The sequence below is a fragment of the Narcine bancroftii genome, chromosome 11, assembly GCF_036971445.1.
Source record: "Narcine bancroftii isolate sNarBan1 chromosome 11, sNarBan1.hap1, whole genome shotgun sequence".
NCBI lineage: Eukaryota > Metazoa > Chordata > Chondrichthyes > Torpediniformes > Narcinidae > Narcine > Narcine bancroftii.
This window is the reverse complement of record NC_091479.1, coordinates 54727792-54754272: the sequence shown is the minus strand read 5'-3', so window position 1 is coordinate 54754272 and position 26481 is coordinate 54727792. Positions and strand designations below refer to the sequence as shown.

Here is a 26481-nt window from a genome sequence, read left to right as displayed (position 1 = left end):
TGTCCATCATCAAAATCAGGACTGCCAGGCTGGGGAATAGCTTCTTCCCACAGGGTGTGAGACGGGTATCTTGTAAGTGGGATAATCATCCAAAATATTTATATATGTAGCAGCTACTTTGATAGAGCTACTAAAGGAACACACATACACCAGATTAGTCAACACAAGACTGCTTTATACAGACTTTACAGGCTTCTTTTATTTACAGCTTGTCCCGGGCTCCATGGGTCAAGGTGGGACATCATTATGAGTTTGCTGCCGATCCACGGGACCCTGTGAATGTTCTGCGCCTTCCGGCAGGAGAATCCACAGATCAGCATTCCATTCTTTGGCACGCAGCACCACGCGAGGTTTGTCAATTAAATGGATGTGTACCCAGCTCTCTGCCTTATGATTTCACGCACCCGCCAAAGAACCTTGCCCACTCGGCCCACTAGTAGACAGCTGCTACACCAACCCCCCATCCTCACCCAGAACCGTCGCCAGAAACTAAACCACCAGCTGCATGCACCTTAGGTGGACCCCCTCGCCGTCTGGGCTGGGGGCACTGAAGAGGTGAAGCAGGCTTGAGTCTGTCCACACTAAACAGCTGTGAATGCCCACCAATGTCCAAAGTATAAAGAACCCATCTATCTTCACCACGTGGAAAGGGCCCTCATACGGTCATTGTAACGGGACTCCTGGGATAAAAACAAAATCAGTATCCAGGAGTGGTGGGGGAACATTCTGTTTAGGGGATCCAAGCCAGTGGTTAGGAAAAGGTTTGCTGATCGCGACACCATGTCGGATCTGCTGAAGGATGTTCAGATCAGAGTTGGTTGTGAAAGTCCAATGAAACTGTAAGGACCGTACCATAAACCATCTCTTCAGACAAGGCAGATCTATCTTCCTTTTGGAGCCGTGCGCACTCCCAATAGAACCCAGGGCAACTCATCAACCTAATTGAGACCGGTGAGTTGGGCCTTAAGTGCGGACTTCAGTTGCCGGTGGAAACATTCTACAAAGCCGTTGGACCGTGGGTGAATTGTGTTCCGCGATCTGAAGAAATGTGGGTCGGGAAACCAAATCTAGCCATCCAATTGACGATGAATGCTCTGGCCTTTGTCTCAGTGTCACTGGATGTCAAAGGGACGGCCACTGGCCAGCGTGCGAAACGTTCTACGACTGTTAGAATGTTTCTCATGTTGTGAGATACTGGCAATGGTCCAAGCAGGTGCACATGCACGTGTTCCAACCGCCTGCGTACCGCCAGGAAAGGTTGAAGAGGTGCCTTAGTGTGCCGCTGAATTTTGGCAGTCTGGCAGGAGATACATGTGCAGACCCATTGTGTGACACCTTTTTTCAGACCGTGCCATACATATTTATTTGACATGAGCTTGAAAGATGTTCTGATGGATGGATGAGACAAGCTGTGTATCTGGTCAAAAAGACGTTGACTCAAAGATGGTGGAATCACTGGTCGAGTGTAGCCCAAAGACATGTCACAAAGTAAGGTTGGCCACCCAGCTGTGTCGCCCCCTGCTGTATGTCCAGGTTAGTAATGGCCGTACTGTATTCCTGTTCACTCTGTGAACAGAGTGAAATGCCGACCCTCCAAAACTAATCAGAAGTGCCATGTGGCTTGATATAATGCACGATATTTCATCTCCAATGGCCAAAGATGTCAGGAAAAGAATACGAGGAGTTGGCAATGGCCATCGACGTACTACTCAAGAACCACACCCAGGGCCGTACTCGAGGCATCAGGACTAAATGTCAAGGAAGTGTTGGGGTTAGGATGGGGGAAGCATTGCTGCATTGACTAAAGCGTCTTTGGCATTGCAAACTCAACCTCTGCCTCTTTTGTCCAGGGATCATCCCTGTGCTTTGTGGTGAGGATTGGAAACCATGGTCGAAGAATGTCAGCAGCTGCTGGAATGAATCGGTGACAGAAGTTTTTCATGCCCAAGAATTTCTGCAGGCCCTGAACCGTGGTAGGTGTTGGAAAAGCACAGACTGCCTCTACCTTGATGGTTAAGGGAATGACACCATTGACCATGATCTTGTGTCCCAGGAAGTCGATGGTGGACTTGCCAAATTGACATTTGCTATGGTTGATTGGAATTCCTGCAGCCATTGGAACAGACAGCCTAAATGCAGTTGGTTATATCCTGTTCAGTTTGACTGGATTTGAGGACGTCATCCAAGTAGATGGAAGTGAACTCTGCCCAAAGCATCTATAAGATGTTGGAAAGTTTGAGCGGCATTCTTCAGCCCAAATGGTATCTTTAAGAAATTCAAAAAGCCTGAAAGGGGTAACAATGTCATCCTTATAGACCAGGATCTGACGGTATCCCTTGACAAGATCAACTTTGGAGAAAACATGGAAAATGTGCAGATGGGCAGCGAAATCTTGCATATGAGGGAGAGGGTAATGGGACACACCCTTGTCTGTTTTGGAGGTGTTGAAATTAGGAGATAATGATGGGAAATTCATTGAGCAGGACAGAATACGCATCTTTGTGCGGGGTATGCATCCCGAGGTAGGAAATTCTCCCTTTGCTGCATACCAGTGGGTATGGTTTCAAAGTGGTGGAAAGACCAATTTCCTCCACTTCACGTCTACTGGCAAATCATAGGACCTTCAAAAATTTGCACCCAAAATGACATGTGCAACGGAAGACAATACGCAATTCCAACGGAATGTCACACCTCCTTTCCAAATCGTGACCTGTCCTTTGCTAAAGCAGGGAATTGTAGCCCCATTTGCTGCTTGAAGAGCCAGGTGTTGTTATTTATGTTTTTTTTTCAAAATAGGTTGGTTGGATATTTGCACTTACTAGCGTCGTCTTGAAGATACAATAGGCCGGTCAGTACTTGTGCCAGATGCTGAGGCCCCGACTGGCAGCCGGCCTTTTCATTTCCTGCCTTTTTTCTCTAATAGGTAAATGGCTTTTTATGGGCTTTTTTCCCCATTGGAGATGGTAAAAACACCATTCTTGGTGCCCATCAGTAGGTTGATCCTTCTTTGACGGAATTGCAGATATAGGAGACTCGTAGGACACGGTAGATGGATCTACTGATCAAAGAGGCTGTTTGTGAGCAGACACTTGCGTTGGAGAATGATCGAGCCTGTCAGCCTCCCATGCTACATCATGGGGATGGCAGAAATCCATGTTAACGATTGGTATTGCGACACGACCTGGGAGTTTGGACAGGAATAGAGTCTCAAAAAGTAAACAATCAGAATGACCATCTGCTAATACGAGCATCTCATTCATTAGATCAGATGGATCCCTGTCACTCAGGCCCTCCATATTTAAAAGCTCATGTCTAGTCAATTCCAGGAGAAATAGGCAGAACCTGGTTTAACTGCAGCCGTGGTGGCGGCATCTGCTGTCGTTGTGTCCATGATCACTGGAGATTCAAGCTTCGGCTGAATCTTGCATTCGGGGGGTCACCATTTCTGGCGGCAACTTTGGTACAGCTACTAAAGTCATATACATACCCACGTTAGTCAACACAAGACTGCTTTATTCAAACTTTACAGACTTCTTTTATAAACCGCATTACTTGTCAGGGAAGATATTACAGCGGTGCTCAGGCAAGAGACTGGAGGTCTCATCGAGGGAGGCAGTGTGGGTAAAACTAAAAAATAAGAAGGGTGAAGTTACTATTATAGGGGTATATTATGGGCCGCCAAATGGGAAGGGAGAACTTGAAGAGCAAATGTGCAAGGAATTAGCTGGAATGTGCAGTAGGAATAGGGTGGTGTTGGTTGGGGATTTCAATTCTCATAACATCAATTGGGAAACACAGTCAGTTGGAGGGCAGGATGGCTTAGAGTTCATACAACGTGTTCAGGACTGCTTTTTGCAGCAGTATGTGGAGATGCCCATAAGAGGGGGGGCAATGTTCGATCTGTGGTTGGGGAATGAAATGGGGCAGGTGGCTGAGTGAGTGTTGGGGAGAACTTCAGATCTTGTGATCATGGGTCCATTAGCTTTAGTTTAATTATAGAAGGGGATAGGTCAGGTTCAAAGTCGAAGGTCTTCGAGTGGGGGAAGGCCGTATTTGAAGAAATGAGATGAGATTTGCAGAGAGTTGTGTGGGCTGATTTTTTTGCCGGAAAGGATGTAGAGGAAAATTGGAGGGTATTAAAAGGTGAGACTTTGAGAGTACAGGATCATTATGTTCCAGTCTGGCCGAAAGGCAAGACCAAAAGTTCAAGGGTTTTCTTCGAGATAGTATGTACAAATATCTGGATAGGCAGGGATTGATCAGTAGCACCCAGCATGGGTTTGTGAAAGGAAATTCACGTTTGACAAACCTTGAGTTTTTTGAAGAGGTGACAAGAAAAATGGATAAAGGTAGGGCGGTTGACGTGATCTCTTTGGATCTTAGTTAGGCTTTTGATAAAGTTCCGCACGCAAGGTTAGTTAGAAAGGTTCAGTCACTAGGGATTAATACAGTGATAGTGAGATGGGTTGAGAGGTGGCTGTAAGATAGAGAGCAGAGAGTCAGGATAGAAGCCTGTGATGAGAGGTGTGCCTCAGGGATCGGTGCTGGGTCTCGTTGTTTATCATTTATATTCATGATTTGGATGAGGGGATGGTTAATTGGGTAAGCAAATATGCAGATGATACAAAAATAGGGGGAGAGATGGTTAGTGAGGAAGGTTTTCTTGGATTACAGGATTTGGTTTGTTTGGAAAAGTGGACTGAAAGATGGCAGATGAAATTTAATGTCGACAAGTGTGAGCTGCTGCATTCTGGAAAAAAATAACCAAAATAAGACATATGCAGTTTAGGGGAGGGCGTTGAGGAATGCAGAGGAACAGAGGGATCTTGGAGTTATGGTACAGAGTTCATTGAAGGTGGATTCCCAGGTAGACAGGGTGGTTAAGAAGGCATATGGCAAACTGGCCTTCATCCATGTGTACATGGATATGAGAGGGTTGGAGGGATATGGATGGAGAGTGGTGGGGGGGAACTAGTGAGTTGTTCAAGTGAACCAGCGCGAACTCAAAGGGCCGATATGGCCTGTTTCCATGCTGTAAACTGTTAAATGGTTAAATGTGCCTGGTTCCATGAGACATGGTGAGACATCATTAAGAGTTTGCTATCGATCCATGGGACCAGCAGGTTTAAATTAAGCCCTGTGAATGTCCTGTACCTACCTGCAGGCAACTCCACAGATCAACATGCCATTCCTCGGCATGCAGCACCATGTGCATGTGATCCATTAAGTGGGTGAGTACCCAGCTGTCTGTTTTATGGTTTTGCGCGACGTCGGAGAACCGTGTCAGCGACGGTTCACAATGTGGGCTGTGCGCCCTCTTGGCCCACTACATTTATTTATTTAGATTATTCATGTGGTCATTACGTGCTGCATATTGTGTGTTTTTGTGCAGACACCATGGTAGTTTTGTCGGGTTGCAGATGTACGACCAAGTGCATCACTCCATAGATTCACAGAACATTACAGCACCGATACAGGCCCTTTAGCTTTTCTAGTCTGTGCCAAACTCTTATTCTGCCTCGTCCCACTGACAAGCATCCAGTTCATCGCCCTCCATCCCCCTTGTATCCCAAATTCTTCAATGCTAACATTGAGCTCACATTTCCTGATGCAGCTGGCAGCTTGTACCACTCTCCCACCACCTTGCGTAGAGAAGTTCCCACTCCTGTTTCCCCTAAACTTTTCCCCATTCATCCTTTGCCCATGTATTAATGATTTCTCCAAGAGGTGGAGTCTCAAGAAAACAACCTCTACCCTCAAGGACCCTCACCACCCAGGCCAGGCATTCTTCACCCTGCTATCACTAGGGAAACAGGTCCAGGAGCCTCAAGATGAACGCCCAATTGTACAAACGCAGCTTCTCTCCTTCTGCCATCAGATTTCTGAATGGACAAGGAACCACAGATACTCCCTCACTTACTCTTCATTTTGCACAAATGGATTTCTTTTTTTAAAATGTAATTTAGAACAATATTTGCCCCTATATTGCTGCCACAAAACTACAAATATTGTGACATATTCATCACAATAAATTTTTAATTCTGAACACTGCGCGTACATCAGATAACAATCATAGCTCAAAAAACAATTTCAAAAGATGAATTAACTATTTCCATGCACCCTTCCCTTTTATGTCTATTTTTCTCAACCCACTCCATGATCGAGACATCTCCACTTAACCCAACCCACATTTCTTCTCCTATTCAAAGAACTCAGTAATACACCAAGGCAATAAAATAAAAACTCAATGCTGAAAATACTCAGCAGGTCATCTACTGTAAAAATAATTGGAGTTAAAACCTTCAGGTCGATAACCTTTCACTGGGATTCAGAAAGATGATCAAATAAACCTGATTCTCTTTGCTGAGAAAAAGAAGAGGGGAAATAACAAAATGAATACGTGGGATTAAAAGCCCGAGCAGCAGAAATGGCAGTGGTGCTGGATGAGTGGATTCGACTCGTTGATCAACACATCTGTCTGGATGGAGGGGTAAAGGATAAACAAGACGAACATGATGTCGTCACTGGGAGGTACAATACGACAGCTGCAGAGAATCTGAAATGAAGGAATGGTGAAAATACTTGTTTTTGGATCAATGTGACAAAATTTCACCTGACAAAAGAAAACAAAATTGTTTTGCTCTGCCAGAATTCTCTAGATCAAGGGGCACAATAAAATAGTTCAGAAGCCAACATTACGAAATTGAACAGTGAAGTTAAAGAAATCGGCAGCAAGGGATAAAGCAGAGTTACATAATTCCCTGAAAATGGTAATAAATATGAAGGAAAGTTTGATAATAAATAGTCTCCCTTGCAGTTGGGGTACAATGTGTTTCTTGAGATCAGAGGAATCCTGGAGCCAGGACAAAGAGATCTTATGAAACCCAAGGATTTGATTGAGTTGTTGGGCTAGTTGGATGTGGAAGGGCTGAAGGGTCTCCTGCTCCTTCCACTGCCTCTGTTTTCTGTATTGCGATGCTGATTGGGTGCGCCTGTGTGTTTGCTCGCTCGCTGATTGGTTGCTTCAGTTGCGCAAGCCAATGGGTTGATTCGGTGTGTCCGCGATTGGATTGGATGCTGAAATCCATTGATGGGCGGATTCATGGGCTGATTGGCTCTTGCTGTGAGGAGGCGGGATGTTGGCGGCGGCGTCGTCTGATCGGAAGGAAGACAGGGTTCTAAAGACATCTTTTGGCATCTTGGCCTTTATTAATTAACATACTGAAAATAGGAGTTGGGAAGTTATGGTGAGGTTGTATAAGATGTTGGTGAGGCCACATTTGGAGTATTGTGTGCGGTTCTGGTCGCCTAGCTACAGGAAGGGTATTAGTAAGATTGAAAGAGTGCAGAGAAGATTTACTAAGACGCTGCCAGATCTTCAGGAGTTGAGCTACAGGGAAAGGTTGAACAGGTTGGGACTTTATTCCTTGGAGTGTCGAAAAATGAGTAAGAAATTGCTTAAAGTGGAATATGATTGGGAAAAAGGCTGAGAAAGACTGCAGTGGACACAATTGTGAAGGAAATATTTTGCTTGAGAAAAATTGTCATTGGCCCATTTCCTCGGGAGTTATGAAACCATGCACAGAACAAGTCAATGAGGTACGATTAAAAAAGTGGTTTTCAAACTTTCTTTCCACTCACATCCCACTTTAAGTAATCCTCTACTAACAGAGCACTTCTGGCATAGGGATTAAGTAAAATATGAGCTGGGGAGGGGGGGGGGGAGTTTGAAAATCACTTCTCTCGATGAAAAGGTTTCTCCATCTCCGTATTAAGCAGACATCCTTTTATTATGAGGTTGTGCCCACTGGTCCTAAACTCTCCCACTCCTGGCAAAATCCTCTCTATCCAGCCCTTTCACTATTCATAAGATTTCAATGAGGTCCTGCCTAATCCTTCTAAACTCAGGCGAGTCTAGGCCCAGAGCCATCAAATGCTCCTCAAACATTATTCCTCTAATCCACAGGATCCTTCTTGTAAACCACCTCTGGGCCATCACATCCTCTCTTAGAAATGGGGCCTAAAATTGCTAACAACACTTACAAGATCAGGACAACCAGAAGGTGGTCACGGGAGGGGAAGCTAGCTGCAGGACTGCCTAGAGTCCCTGGATTGGATCGTGTTCAAGAACATACCTGAGAAACTGAATCACTGTACCAGGACCATAGCGAAATTTATCAAAACAGCTGTGGACAAGGGTGTCCCCACCAAATTGTTCAGGGGATTTTCTCAACCAGAAATCCTGGATGAACAACAATATCCAGAAATTGCTGAGAGCCAAATCACAGTTTGGAGATACAGATACACAAGGAGCCAAAACGAACCATGGAAACCCATCTCGCAGAGGGTGGAGATTCACACGAGAATGGAAACAACAAAGGATACCCGTCAGCTGTGACAGGGGCCTAAATGACATAAAGTGCTGCATAAACAAATCTGGTGCAGTGGGAGGCGGCAAAGCCTCACTCCACATGAACTCAATGCCTTCTACACCTGATATGACCACTAGTACAGGGAAGAACCACTGCACACCCCACCCCCCCTACATCTCTTGATGATCCGCTGCTATCAGTAACCAAAGATGACAACATGGGCTGCCTTCAGGAGAGTGAATCAAAGGAAAGGATCAAGCCTGGATGGAGAACCCAGCAGAGGACTGATAACCTGTGTTGACCAACTGGCCATGGATATCTTCAACATCTCACTCTGACAGGGTGTGGCACCCACCTGTTTCAAATAGGCATCAAACATACCAGTTCCAAAGAGTGGGGTAACCTGCCTAAATGATGATTGACAAGTGACACTCACATCCAGTGATGAGGTGGATTGAGGGGCTGGTGTTGAAGTACATCAGCTCCTGTCCAAGGGGCGACATGGATCGATTCCAATTTGGTTAAAGCAGTACCAGACCTATGGCAGATGCCATCTTCACTGGCTCTGCCAAAACCCTGAAATACCCAGACGACAAAGGTGCATCCATCAGAATGCTCTTTATTGACTAGAGTCTGGCATTCCAAACCATCCTCCCATCAAAGCTGATGAGCAAATTCCAAAGTCCTGGGACTCCATAACATACTGTGCAATTGGATCCAGAATTTCTTCATCTCCAGGCCCCAATTAGTGTGGATTGGCAAGAACAACTCTTCCAAAATCTCCATTAGCTCCCAAACACCAGAGGGTTGCATATTTCACCCCTGCTCGACTCGCTTTACATCTACAGCTGCATGGCTTGGTATGACGACACCATCTACAAATTCACTGACGATAGCACAGTCATGAGCTGCATGAGGAGGGCAACGAGTCAGCATTCAGGAGGGAGATTGAAAGCAGGGTTCAATCATGGACCAACAACAACCTCGCACTCAATGCCACCAAAACCAAGGAGATGATTGTCGACTGTAGGAAGAAAAAAAGATGGACACTGCCTGAATTGGAATGGTTTTGGTTTTGACACACACACACACACACACACACACACACACACACACACACACACATATATTTGTGCAGAGTGGAGTTAGAGTGAAGTAAAAAGTGTTGTTATTAATCTTTACCAATTAAAATTATTGTTTGAAGATGCCATTGTCCTGTGAATTATCATGGACCGTTTTGTGCGAATATTAATCTTTAAAGTTACAATAGTTTATATATATTATCAAGTTATTTTGTGGGTTGGATTCAGGGTCACACACACAATCCTTTGAGATGCCAGAAGGCAAGCCATGAACGGAGATGAAACGTCTGCTCATTCTGCTTCTGAAACCGAAAGAGGAAAACCTTCATGATGGTCCTTGAGATACTGGAGTGTTTGCTTTATTAAAAACGGAAGAATTTGTGTCGTCAGGGAAGACTGCTGATCAAATCGAGAGACCATCTGTTGATTATCTGTGTTCTTAAAATTGAAACTAAGTCAATAGAGTGCTGAGAGATGGCAGCTGTTCGAATAAGCGAGTTCTTGATTCAAGGCTGGAGTCCATTGGCTCATGATTCATACTTTTGAAGAGGCTGAATGGACTTCAAAGGCAGAAATGACGGCACGTGTCATGGGATGAGCCATTCTGGAGAAACATTACAAATGAGAGGCAGAAGATGTTGTCCATGCTGTGGGGAAGAGAGGATTGAAGATACAGTCGTCAGAGAAGGTACAGTTACATCGTCTTCTCCTTTGACCAGGAGTAACAAGTGGATTTTGAAAGAGGAAGACCATTTCTAACCGTATCTTTGAGATCAAGAGAGCAGCCTCGTTGAGACCGTGAAAATGGCCACTTTTGATGAATAAAGCCAAAGTAATCTTGCATTTGCAACATAACCATTTTTAAATGGAGACTTAGTTCAGCCCTTGACTGAGTTGATGAAATCTTGGTGGAAGAAAATAGCCACTCCACTGTCTCTTTGAAAAGACAACAGATTCATCATGTGGAACAGATTCTGAAATCTCCCTGCAAGAGAGGAAAATAACTCTCGCAGAGTAAGTTTCAGAACAATGATTTTTCATCCAAGAAATTCAGACGAGTTTGAAAGAGGACCGATGACGAGGTTTTGAAATCCTTCAGTTGCTTTTGCCACAATTTAAAGAAATCGACATGGTGTCAAACGACTCAAATCAGATACAACCCTTCACAAATTGAGCTCTTCCAGCTCCATTGGGTTCAACCAGCGAAAGATGAGGGGGTAAAGCCACCGCGTTAGAGAGAGTCAGCAGGTCAAACAGACATAGAGCAAAGAGAAAGAGACATCAAACACATTGTGGGTTTGTCCCTTCATCAAGGAAAGATGAGGAAGAGAAGGTCAGAAATGGGACCATTAAATTGTGGGGGTGGAGGGCAGGAGGAAGCCAACACACACACTCCTCCCCCCGCCCTCCTCCCCCCCGCCCTCCTCCCCCCGCCCTCCTCCCCCCCGCCCTCCTCCCCCCGCCCTCCTCCCCCGCCCTCCTCCCCCGCCTCCTCCCCCCCGCCCTCCTCCCCCCGCCCTCCTCCCCCGCCTCCTCCCTCCCCCCGCCCTCCTCCCCCCGCCCTCCTCCCCCCGCCCTCCTCCCCCCGCCCTCCTCCCCCCGCCCTCCCTCCCCCCGCCCTCCTCCCCCCGCCCTCCTCCCCCCGCCCTCCTCCCCCGCCCTCCTCCCCCGCCCTCCTCCCCCCGCCCTCCTCCCCCGCCCTCCTCCCCCCGCCCTCCTCCCCCCGCCCCCTCCTCCCCCCCGCCCTCCTCCCCCCGCCCTCCTCCCCCCGCCCTCCTCCCCCCCGCCCTCCTCCCCCCGCCCTCCTCCCCCCGCCCTCCTCCCCCCGCCCTCCTCCCCCCGCCCTCCTCCCCCTCCCCTCCTCCCCCTCCCCTTCTCCCCTCCCCTTCTCCCCTCCCCTCCCCTCCTTGCCCAGCCTCCCCCTCGCCCTCCAACTCCCCATTCACCCTCCCCTGGCCCCGTCCCTCCCCTCCTTGACTTGCCCCGCCCCCTCCGGGCTCCCGCCCCTCCCATCCCCCTCCCTCTCCCTCATCCCCATCCCCTCCCCGCCCCCTGCACCGACCCCTCGGCTCCACCCAAACACCCCGCCGGTACCGGCCACTCCCGGGTGGGGCCCGGCGGGCTGCGGGTCGCCCGCTTTCCCTGGACCGCGCGGCTGAGGAATGTCCCGGCGCTGCCGCCAACTTCATCCCTTTAGGCCCGTGGCGACGGACCCCGAGCAGACGACGCCGCCGCCAACGTCCCGCCTCCTCACAGCAAGAGCCAATCAGCCCGCGAACCCGCCCATCAATCCAACCTGACTTCAGCGTCCAATCCAATAGCGGCCTCACCGAATCAACCCATTGGCTCGCGCAACTGAAGCAACCAATCAGCGAGCGAGCGAACACACAGGAGAACCCAATCAGCATCGCAAGACAGAAAACAAAGCAGTGGAAGGAGCAGGAGACCTTTCGGCCCTTCCACTTACAACTACCCCAACAACTCAATCAAATCCTTGGGAAACACAGGATCACTTTGTCTTGGCTCCAGGATTCCTCTGATCTCAAGAAATACATTGTACCCCAACTGCAAGGGAGACTATTTATTATCAAACTTTCCTTTATATTTATTACCACTTCCAATTTAATGGAGGACACAAGTGGTAGTGTCAGCCAGCTGGACCGCCTCGGGGAACCTCATGGAGCAGGCAATCATGGTGAGACGGTAACTCATCCGTGGGAGGCCGGTAGTGACCCTACAATGTCATTGTAGATATGGCTGAACCTATGTGGTGCTGGCTCGAATGTCTGGGGTGGCGCCTTCACGTATGTCTGCATTTTGGTCATCTGGCAGAGTGTTCAGGCCTTGGCCCACTGACAACCTGTTTCTGGAGGCTCAGCAAGACCAACCAATTGACCACCATTTTGACAGTACTGATGGCCGGGTGCGTCAGATTGTGCACCTCATCATAAAACTGCCATCTCAATGCTATCGGCACGATGAGGTGGGGTTTGCCATTGGAATGTCGCAGAGGAGCGTCTACTTACCAGGATCGATGTTAACATCCTCCAGCCTGAGCCTGGACATTGCTGTCTTGCTTGCAAGGATCTCAGGGTCATCCTGCTGTCCCCTGCCGAGGGCTAAGTAGTCTATTCACTGGGACAGGGCCTGGATAGACTTGATTGCGGGGATGGGGCAGTGTGTCACCCACGATGTGTTGAATGTCTGTAGTGAACTCAGACTCATATGAGAGGAGTCGCTGCTGCTTGGCCGACCACAGGTCTAACACTTTATGGAAGGCAAATATTAATGGCTTCTGGTCCATGAAGACACTGAATTGTCTACCTTCCAAAAATACCTTAAGTGCCTGACTGCCAGGTACAGCACCAATTGTTCTCAGTCAAAGACGCTGTATTTGAGTTCAGGTGGCCAGAGGTGTCTGCTAAAAAAGGACAGGGGCTGCCATTCCCCTTTGATGAATTGCTCCAGTGCACCCCCTACTGCTGTGCAGGAAGCATCTACTGTGAGAGTGGTGGGTGTCTCTGGCCTGGCGTGTACCACAAGGGTTGTGTTGGCCAGTGCGTCCTTGGCCTTCTGGACGCCTCCAAATCCTATTGTCCCAGGTAATGTCTTTACCTTTCTCCGCATGATGAGGGCCACGGGGGGGCGTGGCAAGATGGCGTAAGGATCAGACGTGCCTTCCAGTCCGCTCCTGACTCTATCTTAATGTTTTGTCTAGAAATGCCCGTTAAAATTCTTTAAAAGTTTAGATAACTTCAGTGCTGTTAATTTAACTTATAATGGTAAAATTGGTGGAAAAGAGCAAAAAAAAACGACAACAGATTATCAAAAACTACATTTTCCAAAAGTTCAAGTTTTGGAGCCTACCTACAGGAAAAACATCGAGACTCAGCCTGAAATGGATCCCAGGAGAAAGGTACAGCTTTCGGATGTAGAGTTCAATATTACATCGGTAGAGCCCACTAAAGAGGGCGCCAAACAGCCTTTAGTAAAAGAGTTACTCAGGTTCGCACATGTGCAGTAACATCTGACGGCAATGTTATGAATGAACCACTTGTAGTAACATCAGTTGAAGTACCGGCTGGGGAAAGGCATTTGTCAACTGTAGCGGTGCACTGCAAACTGCACCTTTTGAGATAAAAGAACCTATACAACTTGATGGATGGGAAAACCCCGGCCAGCGTCCTCCAGTCATTGCTGGAGAGGCTGTGGCAGGGGTTTCCACACGCAGCTATACTACAAGGAAGGCAACCAGAATGAAGGAAGCAAAAGAAGACCCTTTGGTTATGCAGAAGAAGCAGGAATCTGTTGAGCCAGAATCTCTTCCAATTGAAAAGATTCTTGTGAATCTTGAATCTAAATGATCTTATACAATGCAGGGATTATCCAAGATTATGACTGAACTTGGTACTAGGTTTAATACTCTGTGGTGAAAATACATTCTCAACAGATGGCTGAGTTTGGAGCTTTTAAGCCTGAAGTGAGAGATAAATTTAATTCGTGTGAAGAAGATATATACGAAATACGAGATCATGTTTCAGATGTGACCAAAATGGTCAAAGACTTACAAACTCAAAATAAAGATTTGGTGAAAAAGATTGATTATTTGGAAAACCAATCCAGACGGAACAATATAAAGATTATTGGTTTGCCGGAAGGAATGGAGGGACCAGACCCAAGAAAATGTTTTACTGAATGGATTCCGCAGGTGCTGGGTCAAGAACATTTCCCGGAAGATATAATACTGGAACGTGCTCACAGAGCCTTGCGTAGAAGACCTATTTCAGGTCAAAGTCCAAGACCTGTTTTGGTTTGTTGGTTGAATTATTACGACAGAGAAATAATTTTACGAGTGGCAATTAGAAATGCACAACAGAGAAAATCACCCTTGATGATTCAAAATAATCGAGTTTTCTTCTATGCAGATTTGAGTCAAGAAGTTATGTTCCAATGACGGGAATTCAATTCTGCTAAAGAGTTGTTGTGGAAGAAAGGTTATAAGGCAACCTTTAGATATCCAGCTGTTTTGAAGGTTTTTCAAGATGGTTGCCAACCAAATTTCTTTGATTCTCCAAAGGAAGCTATAGCATTTGCTCAAGAGCTGCCAATTACTCGGTTTCAACAGAGACGTAGTCGCCGCGATCTCTAAGGAGACAAGAGATGGAAGAAAAGAGCCGTGCTCCAAGAAGGAATTGACTCGGCAGTTGGAGCTGATTAAAAGAAGAGTTGTACTTTTTTTTTAATTTTTTTTTAAAAAAGGAATATTAAATAATGATGATGTTAGTTTAAGATGAAGTGAGAGTTGGGGGAGAGAACTGGATGGGCACTATTTCCTGAAAGTCATCTGCTACGTGTGAGTTATCTCACACCCATTTTTTTTGGGAGTTACCTGCATTGCGTGGTTTAGACGGGAGGGGGTATTTTTAACCTCCTACCTGTTATTTTTCCTTTTTTTTGTATTATTAGATTAAAGAGTTAAGGGTTTTCTTTTGTGTTTATAAAAAAAAGCATAAGAAAGTATTTGATTGTTTAATAAAACTAAAAATTCATGTGGTTTTTTTTGTAAAGTTTATTCAGTAGATCAGGAATATTTGAAATTTAAATTAATGTGAATGGGATGGATATTAGTTTTTTTAAAATATTTTTTCTTTAACTTTAAGGTGAAAGGAGTGGTAATTCAGGTGCATATTATTTTGCTATTTTAGTTATAGAACGAAGGGAATAATGGTGAAAGTTATAAATTGAATTGTACAATTCTTAATGAGGCTTGAATTTTGTTTGTGGCTTATGCTCTATTTGTTGAAGATATAGATTTCGTTGTAGATGTATTTTTATTATTTGGATATCTGAATTTTAACGTAATGATTGGGGATATTTAAATGTGGTATTGGAGCTTTTATTGGGTAATTATTCAAGGTTAAAAGGAAAAAATGGTGGAAGAGTACCAAATTTGAATTGTACAAATGTTTAATGAGGTTGGAATTTTGTTTTAAGATGGCAGTTTATGTGACTAATATGATGTTAGATGTGAAGTTAGTTGATATTTGGTGAAGGTTTATCTCTATAGAGAAAGTTTTATTTTTCATCTTTTTTTTTCTCATGCTACAATTTTTTTTAAAGAATTGATTATTGTTTAAGAATTTTTGATAGACAATGTTACTAATTTTACTAATTTTTTATTTTAAGTTTGTTAATTATATGTTTCATCTTAACTCTGTTAAATATATGCATTTAAGTTTGATTTAAATATGTTTTTTAAGTCTGATATCTTAGTATTAATTACTTTTCTTTTTGTTAGTATTTTAATCGGTTATGTTTTTGGTTTTTTTTGTAAGTGGGTTTTTTTCTCACATATATTATTAACTTTATTAATTCTTCACTCTTTATATTGGGGGGAAGGGGGGGTTGGACTAATTTGAGTTGGGTTATTAATGTGTAATAATTATTGGGGAGGGTATACTTTATTTAGATTACTGATACTGTATTGTAATTTTATTATTTTGTTCTTAATTTTTAAATGTAATTCTATATGTTATTCATGTTATAAAATCTTAAATAAAGTTTAAAAACAAAAAAAATGATGTTGGCCACTACCGGTATGAATCGGTGATAAAAATTAATCGTACCAGTGAATTCTTGCAGCCCCTTCATTATGTGGGGTTTGAGGAAGCACTTAACAAACTCTATCTTTTCAAGCAGGGTTTAGTTCCGTGCCTGTTGATTTGACCCCCAAGGAAGTCGAACGTTTCCAACCTGAACTAGCACTTAGCAAGGTTTATATAGTAAGTCCAAATTCCCGCAGCCAGGCGCACAGTCACATTAGATGGTCTCTGTTTAGCTTCATTGCCACCACTTTGACATATTGTGGTTACTGCCACCCTCTGCTGTTGGAGAATATCCTCCTTGGTCTCAGCCCCTCAATGTAACTAAGAACCCCTAAAATGCCCCTAATCCTTTGGCCTTCATCACTACTCCTGGCAAGGCATTCTTGACACCCACAACTCTGGGTAAAAGAAAATACCCCTGATATCTCCCCTAAATCTTCCTCCCTTTGCTTTAGACAGATGTCTTCTAGTGTTTGCTACTCCGATCTGGGTTTCAGGCAAACTGAAGGGCATCTTTCACTGAGTTTCTGGTTTTCCAGCAGTTCTGGATGTCTGTCTCTGGATGCTCTGCTCCGTGGACCACCCCGCAGTATCCCATCTAGTCCTAGAGTCTCTGTGTCAGACATTCTCTGCTGACCACTGCCTGATGGCTTTGTGGTCAAATGTGTTTGTCTATGAAACCGTTCCCAGGAAGGTAAAGGGGCAAAGTCTTGCTGACTGGAACATTGTGCAGCACCAGGGACAGGCCAATCTTTCGCAACACCTAAGTCAGGTAGAACCTCAGCACATAGCAGCATTGGGTGCCCTTGCACTTTGGTTGCAAGCACAGCCACACACAATTATGGCCATGCTGGTTACACCCTTGTCCCCATTGATTGACGATGTACACGGTCCTTCTCCAGACTCTATCCATTTTGGACCCTCACATGAATAGGAAATTTGTTTTGGGATTTGACAGGGTGGTGGTGTGGGGATGGGCCAAACCTGGCTCACGTGCAGCAGGACCGAAAGTTCCTTGCACATTGCACCTGATAATCAGGTTTTACCCGAATGACAGAGATGGGTATCTCTGTGGTTCTCCCTGTCTCCTGGACCTGGGGGTCTTTGTACTGCTCCCCATCTCCTTAAGTTGGTGCTTTGTTCTCCACCACCCCCACAAGAAATCCAAGACCCCTGGATGGAGGGCAGAGGCGCAGAGAGATCAGTGAGAACACGGGTAGTTTCAACAGGGTGGGGTCCATCCAGGCGCCTGATAACAGGAGGAACCAAGTGGGAAGGAGGATGCAGGGCATTCGATAGCAGGACATTGCGAGAGAGTGGATTCCTCGAACTCTTGAGGGGAGAAGGCGCTGGTCGATCCAGCGGTTTAGGTGGGGCAGGGTATAGACATGGCAGCTGACTGGAATTGTCAGCGGGTTACTGAGACCTGGGAAAGGAGGGGAAGGAGGGTGCAGTAGTATCTGAGAGTGCTGAGGGAGAGGCAACATGGGTGCCACCTCAAGGCAATGGTCCCCTGATTGATTGCAGGGATGGGCTCTGTAAATAGACTCATAGATATCCAGCACAGAGCATCTTTGTCGCCCTGCCATCAGGAAGGAGATATGGAGGAATAAAAGCAGAGCAGCCAGGGAGGGAAATAGCTTCTTCCCACAGGCCGTGCGATTGACAAGGCAACATGAGCTGGATGGGAGCTAAGAATGAAAAGGGTGAGAGGAATATGGACTGATTACAACAGCTCAGCTAGCAGGAGAGAGGGGCTGAAGGGCCTGTTTCTGTTTTGTCTATCTGGACCAGCTTTTGAGTTCAAGCTTTAAAAAACCCAATCATTTTTAAATTTAATATCAACGGTACAGAATGAATCAAGAGACAAGATGTCTGTCCAGCAGCAAGCGTCGAAGGCACTTCCTGAAACGGAGGCTCTGAAACCACAGGGAGGTTCTGGACGGAAAGAGGCCCAGCTTCTTCTGGAAGGAGGAGAGGAGAGGCAGGGGAAATGCGGGGGAAGGGAAGGGGAGGGGAGGGGCTAGGGATGCCGTCCACCGTTCACCTCCCCTTTCCTCTACCCCATTCCCCTCCCCTTTCCACTGCCCGTTCCCCTCCCACATCGCCTCCCCCTTCCAGTCCCCAGTTCCCGTCCCCCGCTCGCCTCCCCCATTCCCCTCCCCCTTCCCTTCCTCCTACTCCTAACCCTAACCCCTAACAAAATTCTAAACCTAACCTTAACACTACCGATACCCCCTACCACCACTCCACGTCCCCTAACTCTACCCCCACCCCATCCACTAACCCTAACTTTATTCCTACGCCTATGCCACCCCCTAACCCCAACCCTAATGCTACCCACCATCCCCTAACCCCAAACCTCACTCCTCCTCTACCCCACTGCTCCTACCCCCTTCCCCTATACCTAACACAAGCCCACTTCCCTGAACTATAGACCTAACCATAAACCAAGATATAGCCCTACCCCATGTCTCCTAACACTAACCCTAACTCTACCCAACTTCCCCAACCCTAAACTAAACCCTATCCCTATCCCTTACAACCTACCTCCTTCCCCTAACCCTACCTCCTACCCCTTCCCATACCCGCACCCCCTACAACTATCCCCTTCCCCTAACCATACCTCCTACACCTTCCCCATACCCACACCCCCTACAACTACCACCTACCCTATCCCTTACAACCTACCCCCTTCCCCTAACCCTACCCCTTCCCCATACCTGCACCCCCTACCACTATCCCTACCCTATCCCTTACAACCTACCCACTTCACCTAACCCTACCTCCTACCCCTTCCCCATCCCCGCACCCACTACCACTACCCCCTACCCTACCCCTTACCACAACCCCTACCCTTACCCCCTTCCACTACCCCCTTTCTCCTACCCCCTTCCCCTCCCCCTCCTTCCCCTAGGTTAGGGGTAGGAAGGGGAAAGGGAAGGGGGAGGGGAAGGGGAGGAGGAGAAAGGGAGGGGAAGGGGGAGGGTTAGGGGAGGGGATGGGGGAGAGGAAGGGGAGGGGGAAAGGGGAAGGGGAAGGGAAGGGCGGAGGGGAAGGGGGAGGTGAAGAGTGGAGGGCTGGGGTTAGGGCATAGGTGTGAGGGCAGGAGAAGGGGAAGGTGAGTGGGAGGGGGTTGGGATGGAGGAGGGGTAGAGGAGAAGAGGGGAAGTGTGTGAAGGGACATGGAAGAGGCAGGGAATGGGGTTGGCAGGGCCAGAGGGATACGACGGGGAGGGGTTCAGGCCATCATGATGTTGTCCGTCCTCTGTTCAGCTGGGATGCGAGGTTCTCTGGACTCGTGTCTTGTCTCTGAGATCGCTCCTTCTCCTGGGAAGAGAAATACGAGTGATAGAGATACTGCCTCTGAGGCCTGATCACAATGACTTTGGAGGGTCCCAACTCCTTCCCCATCATCCCCCCTACCCCTGAACACTGGAGCCTTTCCCCTTCCTCTGCTTTACCTGAGGAAGTCTGTTTTGGCGAAAACCACGATCTCTCTCTGCAGAGCTCAGAGCAACGTGTGTCCATCAGGCAACACCCTGGTTCTCCACGATATGGCAGCAAGATGTTAGACAATCATGGATGGATCAGTCGAGACCATTCAGCTGATCCATCTGAACCTACCCCACAACAATGTTACCCTCCCCTCCCTCACACCAGTACTCTCCATTTTTCTTGAATTCCTGTCCATATTAAAATCCTTTTCATGCCTTTTTTGGACCAGCCTCCGCTACTACCCCAACAATGCATTCCAGCCACCCACTACATTCTGTGTGAATAAAATGTACCCCTCACGTCTTGCCTAAATTTCCCTCAGCTCACCTTATTTAGACGTCCTCTGGTATTCTCGCCCCAGGAATGCACACAATATTCCAAGTGTTGTCTGACGAGAATTTTATACATCTGCAACGATACCTCTTGGTTTTTGAACTCAATCCACTGACTCCTGAAGGCCAGCACACAATACACCATCTTAAACTCCCTCTCAATTTGCACAGCAACTTTGAGCGATTTATGGCGCAGGATCTAAATATATCTCAGTCCTGCACACTGTTCATAATCCTGCCATTAACCAAGTGCTCTGCCCACACATTCTTGTAATCCGCATTCAATGAAGATATTGGTGTATATGAAGCTACTTTTAATGGGTCTCCAACCATCTTTGGAATAACTGTTATTCGTGCCCTTGAAAATTACTCTGGAAATAAACCTGGACCAGTTGCTTATTTAAGTACATCTGATTTACAGGATTGAACTCCATCTGTCACTTCTCTGCAAACTGGATGACCTATGACAACCTTCTACACTGTCTACAACATCTCTACCTCTGTGTGATCCCCTGACGTACCCACCCTTCCACTCCCATCATCATTCATAAAAATCACAAAGAGCAGGGGTCCCAGAGCAGATCCCTTTGGAGCGCCACTAGTCATTGTTCCATCTACTACTACCCTCTGTTTTTTGCAGACAAGCCAATTCTGAATCCACACAGCCAAGGGTCCATGGATCCCATGCCTCCAGACTTTCTGAATGAGGCCTCCGTGGGGACCTTGTCAAGCACCTTACTAAAATCCTCGTGCAGCACATACAGACTTTGACCTTCATCTATTTCCGTTGACACGTCCTCGAAAAACTCAATTTGACTCGTGAAGCAGGACCTGCTCCTCACAAAACTATCCATGAGTTTCCCCAGCATGTTTGGGCATTGCCCTCGGCCCCAGCATCTGCAGACTTCCTGGCCAGTCCCTCCCTTACCCCTTCCCAGAGCTTCCGCATCCATTAGAACATCAAGCATTGCTGCCCAGTACAGGCCCTTTGGCCCATAAAGGCTGTACTGACCTTTGTAAATGTTCTCCACAACCTTTACCTGTACCACACCCATAGGAACATAGGAAGTGGGAACAGGAGTAGGACAAAAATGGCCTATCGAGCCTGCTCCGCCATTCAATACGATCATGGCTGATCTAATTTATGACCTAACTCGACCTACCCTGCCTTCTTGCCATATCCCCAAATTCCTCTATCATGTAAAAATTCTGTTCCCTTACATCCACATGCTCGTCTCAGAGACTTTTATATGTACCTATTCTACCAACCACTCCCACTTTCTCCGGTGATGCATTCAAAGCTCTCACAACTTTCTGCATAAAAAAAATCTCCCCTCACCTGAAGCGGATGCTCTCTGAGATTTGCACCTGACACTTTAGGGAAGGTTTCTGGCTGTTCATTCCATCAAAGCCCCCCACAATCTTATTTAGAATAAGTTATTAAGCTGTGGAAGGGGCAAGTTGGGAGAGGGAGGAGGGTAGAGAGCTGGTGGGGGAGGGGTGAGAGCTGGTGGGGAGGGGACAAGGCCGTGTTGTGGAGAGGGATCAGGACTGCGTTGAGGTGGTGAACGGGCAGACACGGGTAGATCTACCTGCCGAAATAAAGGAGCAATAAGAAGGCCATCTCGGGATCTACCAGCATCGTCTGGGGCTTGATGTCTCAATGGAAAACCCCCTGAGGATGGTAGTAGGCCATGCTCTGCTACAGCTGGTACATGAACATCTGGCAACACAACGATATAACATGACCCACTCTGCCTCCACACTGGCCGGGTCTGGATCCTGAGGGTAAGGGGAGGTGGGTGAAGGGCCCCTCCCTGCCAATCAACATCCATCCTCATCATCCTCTCCACCCCTCTCCCCTCACTACCCTTTCTCTCCTCACCAATACCCATTGAGACCCTCATGCACCCTTCATCGATATCCAGTCCCCAGCGAGACTTAGCCAGTAAACTCCTTCATATCCTCCAACCCCACCATCCAAGCTTGCCCCAGTGGACAACTTGACCACCCAGACCCACAACCACCTGATGTAGATCATGGGAATGGGCTGCTTGGCCTTGTTGAAGTGCTGGGCCATGTAGTGAACCGTCTCGGGAACATAGTCCAGATCCAGATTCAAATAAACCTCCTCTTTCTCTTGGACACAATACACACATGTCAGCTGGATTTACCCTCCAACACCCCGTGCCTCTCCCAACTGGAGTGCCAGCCCCTCCTGCTCTCTGTTGGCCTGATGCCCCCACTGCTCAACACAACATGGCATGAATCCAAGGGCTCAGCGAGCAGAGCGTCAACAGGCCGTAGTGGACCCGTCCGCTGCCCCATCATTCGGCTTCTGGTGAGGCTGCACAAAATGTGCAGCTCTGACCGCCCTCCCTAGTGAGGCAAGGATTCACCGGGAGAGAAAAACCATTGACGTTTCAAGATGAGACATGTTTGCAGCCGGGTGTTGGCTGGGGTCGAACATGTGGAGGCTGAGTTGTTGGGACGATTCAGAGCAGGCGTTGATTTGGAAGGGCACCAAAAGGTTCTGTGGAAGTGAGTTATGGGGGAAAATACATTCGTGAAATGAATTGGGGAAACAGACTGGAGGGGCTGAGTGGCCGAATTTGGCGACTTTGTCTTGTGGTCTTGGCTGCTGCTGTCTGGAATTGAAATGGCAAGAGGTCATGAGTTAATGGGTGAGGAGCAGGGCAGCCAGCGTCAAAGAGTCGGCACTGGTCAGAGGGGCAGGATGGAGGCAACAGAGAGGCTGCACCGAGACAGATCGATTGAAGGAAAGGGGAAGGTAGCAGCAAATGAAATGCATCAGAGTGGGGGTGGGGTGGGTGCAGGTGGATCTTACCTTGACTACAGAGGAGTAGAAGTTGAGAAGAGCGACGATGATGGTGTGATCCAACTTTCGCACGATCTGCAGTTTGCGGTTCTATGGCGAGAGAGGAACATCAGCAAGGCTGGGCGATGGGTCGGGGCCCTGAGGGGCGACTTGTCCAAGTTGAGGGGGGAGGCGGGGAGGAGATTCGTCAAGAGGTCAGAGGTGGGGAACTCCTAGGGAGGCCGAAGTGGGGGACTTTTCGAGAGTCAGTGGGGGGGACTTTTCGTGTCGCTGGAGTGGGGACTCATCAGGGGGTTCAGTGAAGTATCATTTCAGTTTTTATGATTATTTTCCCAGCTTCTACTAAACAATTAATTTGCAGAAAATCTCTGATATTTGCCAGCTGTGTGTGTGTGTGTGTGTGTGTGTGTGTGTGTGTGTGTGTGTGTGTGTGTGGGGTGGGGGGTTGTGTGTGGGGAGGGGGGTGCTGTTGTAGGTTTGTGTGACTTTCGCTGTTTCCAAACCCCATGGCTGCCTTGGTCTCTGTCAGATGCTCCTCTTTCCACCCACCCTTCAAAAATGTGTTTGGGGTGTTTGTCAATTGGGTGTAATTGTGTGAAACAGGCTCATGTGTCGCAAGGGCCTGTGAACGTGCTGTAGGCCTAAAGTTAAATATCAGGGATTTCCATTTCCACACAACTGCTCCTCCCCCTCACCTTGAATCTCTTGTCCTGCAAGATCTTCTTGATGGCAATCAGCTCTCCGGAGTCCACCAGCCTTGCCTGGTACACCCCACCGAAAGATCCATTGTCGATGATTTTATCATCTGTGCAGGACACCACCTTGGGGACGTTGGGTCCATGACACGGTGTGGCCACCTCTGTTGTGACCTTATTGCCATGTCCTCTGGGGCAGAAGCAGCAGCATTTACACACCCAGAGGGTACACAACAGGTCATTTATCCCAACCCAGCCTTGCTGTCCAAGTTAGTCTCTACCCCTCCCTCTAACTCCCTTCCAAGGATCACCTAAATGTCAGAATTGATCCTCTGGTGGTTCTTTCCAGCCTCTCAGTAGAAATATTGCCACCCCAGGTCCCTCTTTGATCACTCTCCTCAGACTGAGGCCAGTTCCGCAGCCGTTCACTTTGTCTACAACCCTCCCTCCATGAGAGCACGTCCCGGGGAGATGAAGCACTCTGAACCCCACCACGGGTTTAGCAGAAGCCCTCCACATTCCCAGAAGCTCAGCAACACCGTGATCTTCCATGATGCAAGCGAGACCTCGTCGCATGAGGGAGCAGGTGGTGCGGAGATAGACCCATGCTTCGTCACTCAACTCTGTTGGGTCCGCCGCAGCAGAAACACTTTCTAGCACCTTGATCCAGGTCCACTGGGGGAAAGAATCCTATCCCGGTTTGGGGGGTGTGGGGGTGTATGCAAGGGTGGAAGGGATCTTGTAACCCTGGGGGGGTGGGGGTGGGTGGAGGAGCGGTCCTGTCTCTCAGTGGACAGATCCCATTCCAGGTGGAGGGGGAGCTCTGTCCCATTTCTGTTGAAAGGTCTACTTTCCATCTCCCTCGCAACTTCTCTTCTCCCTCAGACACCTCACACTCTCCCCTGCCCCGATTCCTCTACCACACTCTGATCCCCCACCCAACACCACCCCCATGGTTTCCCCAGTGCCGTCCGTCCCCTCGCACCCCATCCCCCCAGCTCAACCCTATGTCCCATACCTCTGATCCAATCACCCTTGACATTAGCCCCTGATGAAATCCCATTCCTTCGTTCTCCCCTCCACTCCGATAGACCCCATCCCTGTATCCCCTCACATGCCATTGTTCTCCCCTCCCCAGTCCCCTCCAGCTGCCTCATAAAGTGCCCTGCACTCAGGATGGGGAGAGGGGATTAAATGCAGCCTCCATTCTCTCCGCCCACACTGGGTGAAGGATGGTGCCAGAGGAGGCTCTGTCCCAGTAGGGGAGCCTGTAACAGGCTCTTTATCTCACCCATTGGTGCAGGGTGCTTCCAAACACAACTCTGTTGATCAGAGGGTCTCTGGGATGAGACAGAGTCCTACTCCGACATGCAGGCCAGAATCCCCTTCCAGGAGAGGCATCTTTCGCATATTGCTGTGCCATGGCACGACTCAGCTATGGCTGCCCCATGCAGTGACATCATCACCCCCTCTGTGTCATCATCTCCCCCCTCTGTGACACCTCCCCTCTCTGTGACACCACTAGTGTAATGGGCAGGGACATCCAACCATTTAAATCCTCCTCAATTTCCCCAAGCAAGGGGAGAATAATTCAGTTGGTCTAAATTACTCGTTGTTATCTATTCTAACTCCTAGATATTTGATTCCATTTTTCCTCCACATTTGTTGACTATTTTCTTGACATTGGCTCTTATCCCCCTTCCTAAGTGACATGATTTTGCACATATCCCAAAAGAACTTACACCCAGAGATCTCCCCATAGTCCTCCAGGGTGGAGCACAACTTGGGCAATGAGTGTGTCGGGTCTGTCAGATATATCAGAACAACTTCTGCAAATAAATTGATTTCATGCTCTTCCTGGCCTGTTCTGAAACCTTTAATGCCTGAATCCTGGCAAATGGCCTCGGCTAATCGCTCCATGGCCAGTACAAACTCACTCACTGGGGGTGTGGGGGGTGGGGAGTCTGACCTTGATCGGCATGCCTGTTGGCTACCTCTGTCCCTCTCATCTCGACATCAGTGGCTCAGGTTGGGGGAGTCTGTGCTGCCTCCTGCAGTGCACAGCAGCACTGCTGGACCACCTTTATCTCCTTATTTTCCTGGGCCCTCTCCAAATCTTTCCTTTCTATGATCTCACATTGGTTTCTCAGGAGAAACACTGGCAGTCAAAAGGCACCCTCTGATTCCCCTTAAATTTTGGGAACCCTGACTTCTTGAAGTGGGACAACACGTGGTGACCTATTTTCTCAAGATGTGGATCCAGGAGCTTGGACCAGTCTACCAGTTTGCCGTGGTCCGCCAGCATGCTTGCCAAGCTCCCAAACCCTGCACCCATGTCAGTCCACCCGCAGTTCTTGTTCTCCCTGCCTGCACTAGATTTCCTGTCCCGATTCCAAAGCATCTCCACTGCAGCTGTGTTCAGTCAGAACTCAAAGGACCCTGCTCACTGCACCAATTATTATGTGTGTGAAACTGATTCGAGGGGTCCCAAGGGTGGAGAATTTGAACACAGTTGTCTTTTATTGACATGTAGTGAAGTCGCATGAGGAGTAAAAGACACACACAGACACAAACTCGCTGGATTAATCGATACACTTGCAACCACTCGTGGAGAGAAGACTTGACAATCAACTTGTCACATACGATACCTTGAACAGGTCATTCATTCACTCATTGATCTTGGATGCCTGTGGGTGGTAGGGGATATGCAGGTGGCCCCAAATACTTGGCGTCACCACCCATTGCTGGTCGGACGTTACCCGATAGGGTATTCCACATATGGAGCATGCTTAAATGGTGCTTGATTGGCCCGCTGGCAAGATATCCGAGTATGTGCTGACCATCGTGAGAACATATCACTTTTTATTTTGGCAGGGGAGAGGCCTGATATGGTCAATTTATCAGACTTGGCCAGCTCCCGAACCCCAGCGAATGTGGCCCTTGGTTTTAATTGCTGACAAATAGGGCATATGGCCATCACAGTTCTTGCAACATCATGAGACCCCCAGATCCTCTGTCCATCATAGTTCCCCCATATGCCCACATTTATGATGCACCA

General features: G+C 47.8%; 2 long non-coding RNA genes across 3 annotated transcripts; one reads left to right on the top strand and one right to left on the bottom strand.

Annotated features, from left to right (window-relative positions):
* Positions 1 to 213: 213 nt before the first annotated feature.
* On the top strand, positions 214 to 14480 carry LOC138745441 (uncharacterized). Its single transcript, XR_011346266.1, has 3 exons — positions 214 to 350; positions 5165 to 5231; positions 14380 to 14480. It is a non-coding gene; the product is annotated as an uncharacterized lncRNA (long non-coding RNA).
* Positions 14481 to 18882: 4402 nt separating this feature from the next.
* LOC138745446 (uncharacterized) lies at positions 18883 to 24857 on the bottom strand. Of its 2 annotated transcripts, XR_011346269.1 has the most exons (4): positions 24715 to 24857; positions 23424 to 23613; positions 22738 to 22818; positions 18883 to 19389 (listed from the first exon to the last, which is right to left on the bottom strand). It is a non-coding gene; the product is annotated as an uncharacterized lncRNA (long non-coding RNA). The 2 variants fall into 2 exon arrangements; XR_011346268.1 differs by lacking the exon at positions 18883 to 19389 and having other exon boundaries at positions 21765 to 22818.
* Between the last annotated feature and the right edge of the window lie 1624 nt (positions 24858 to 26481).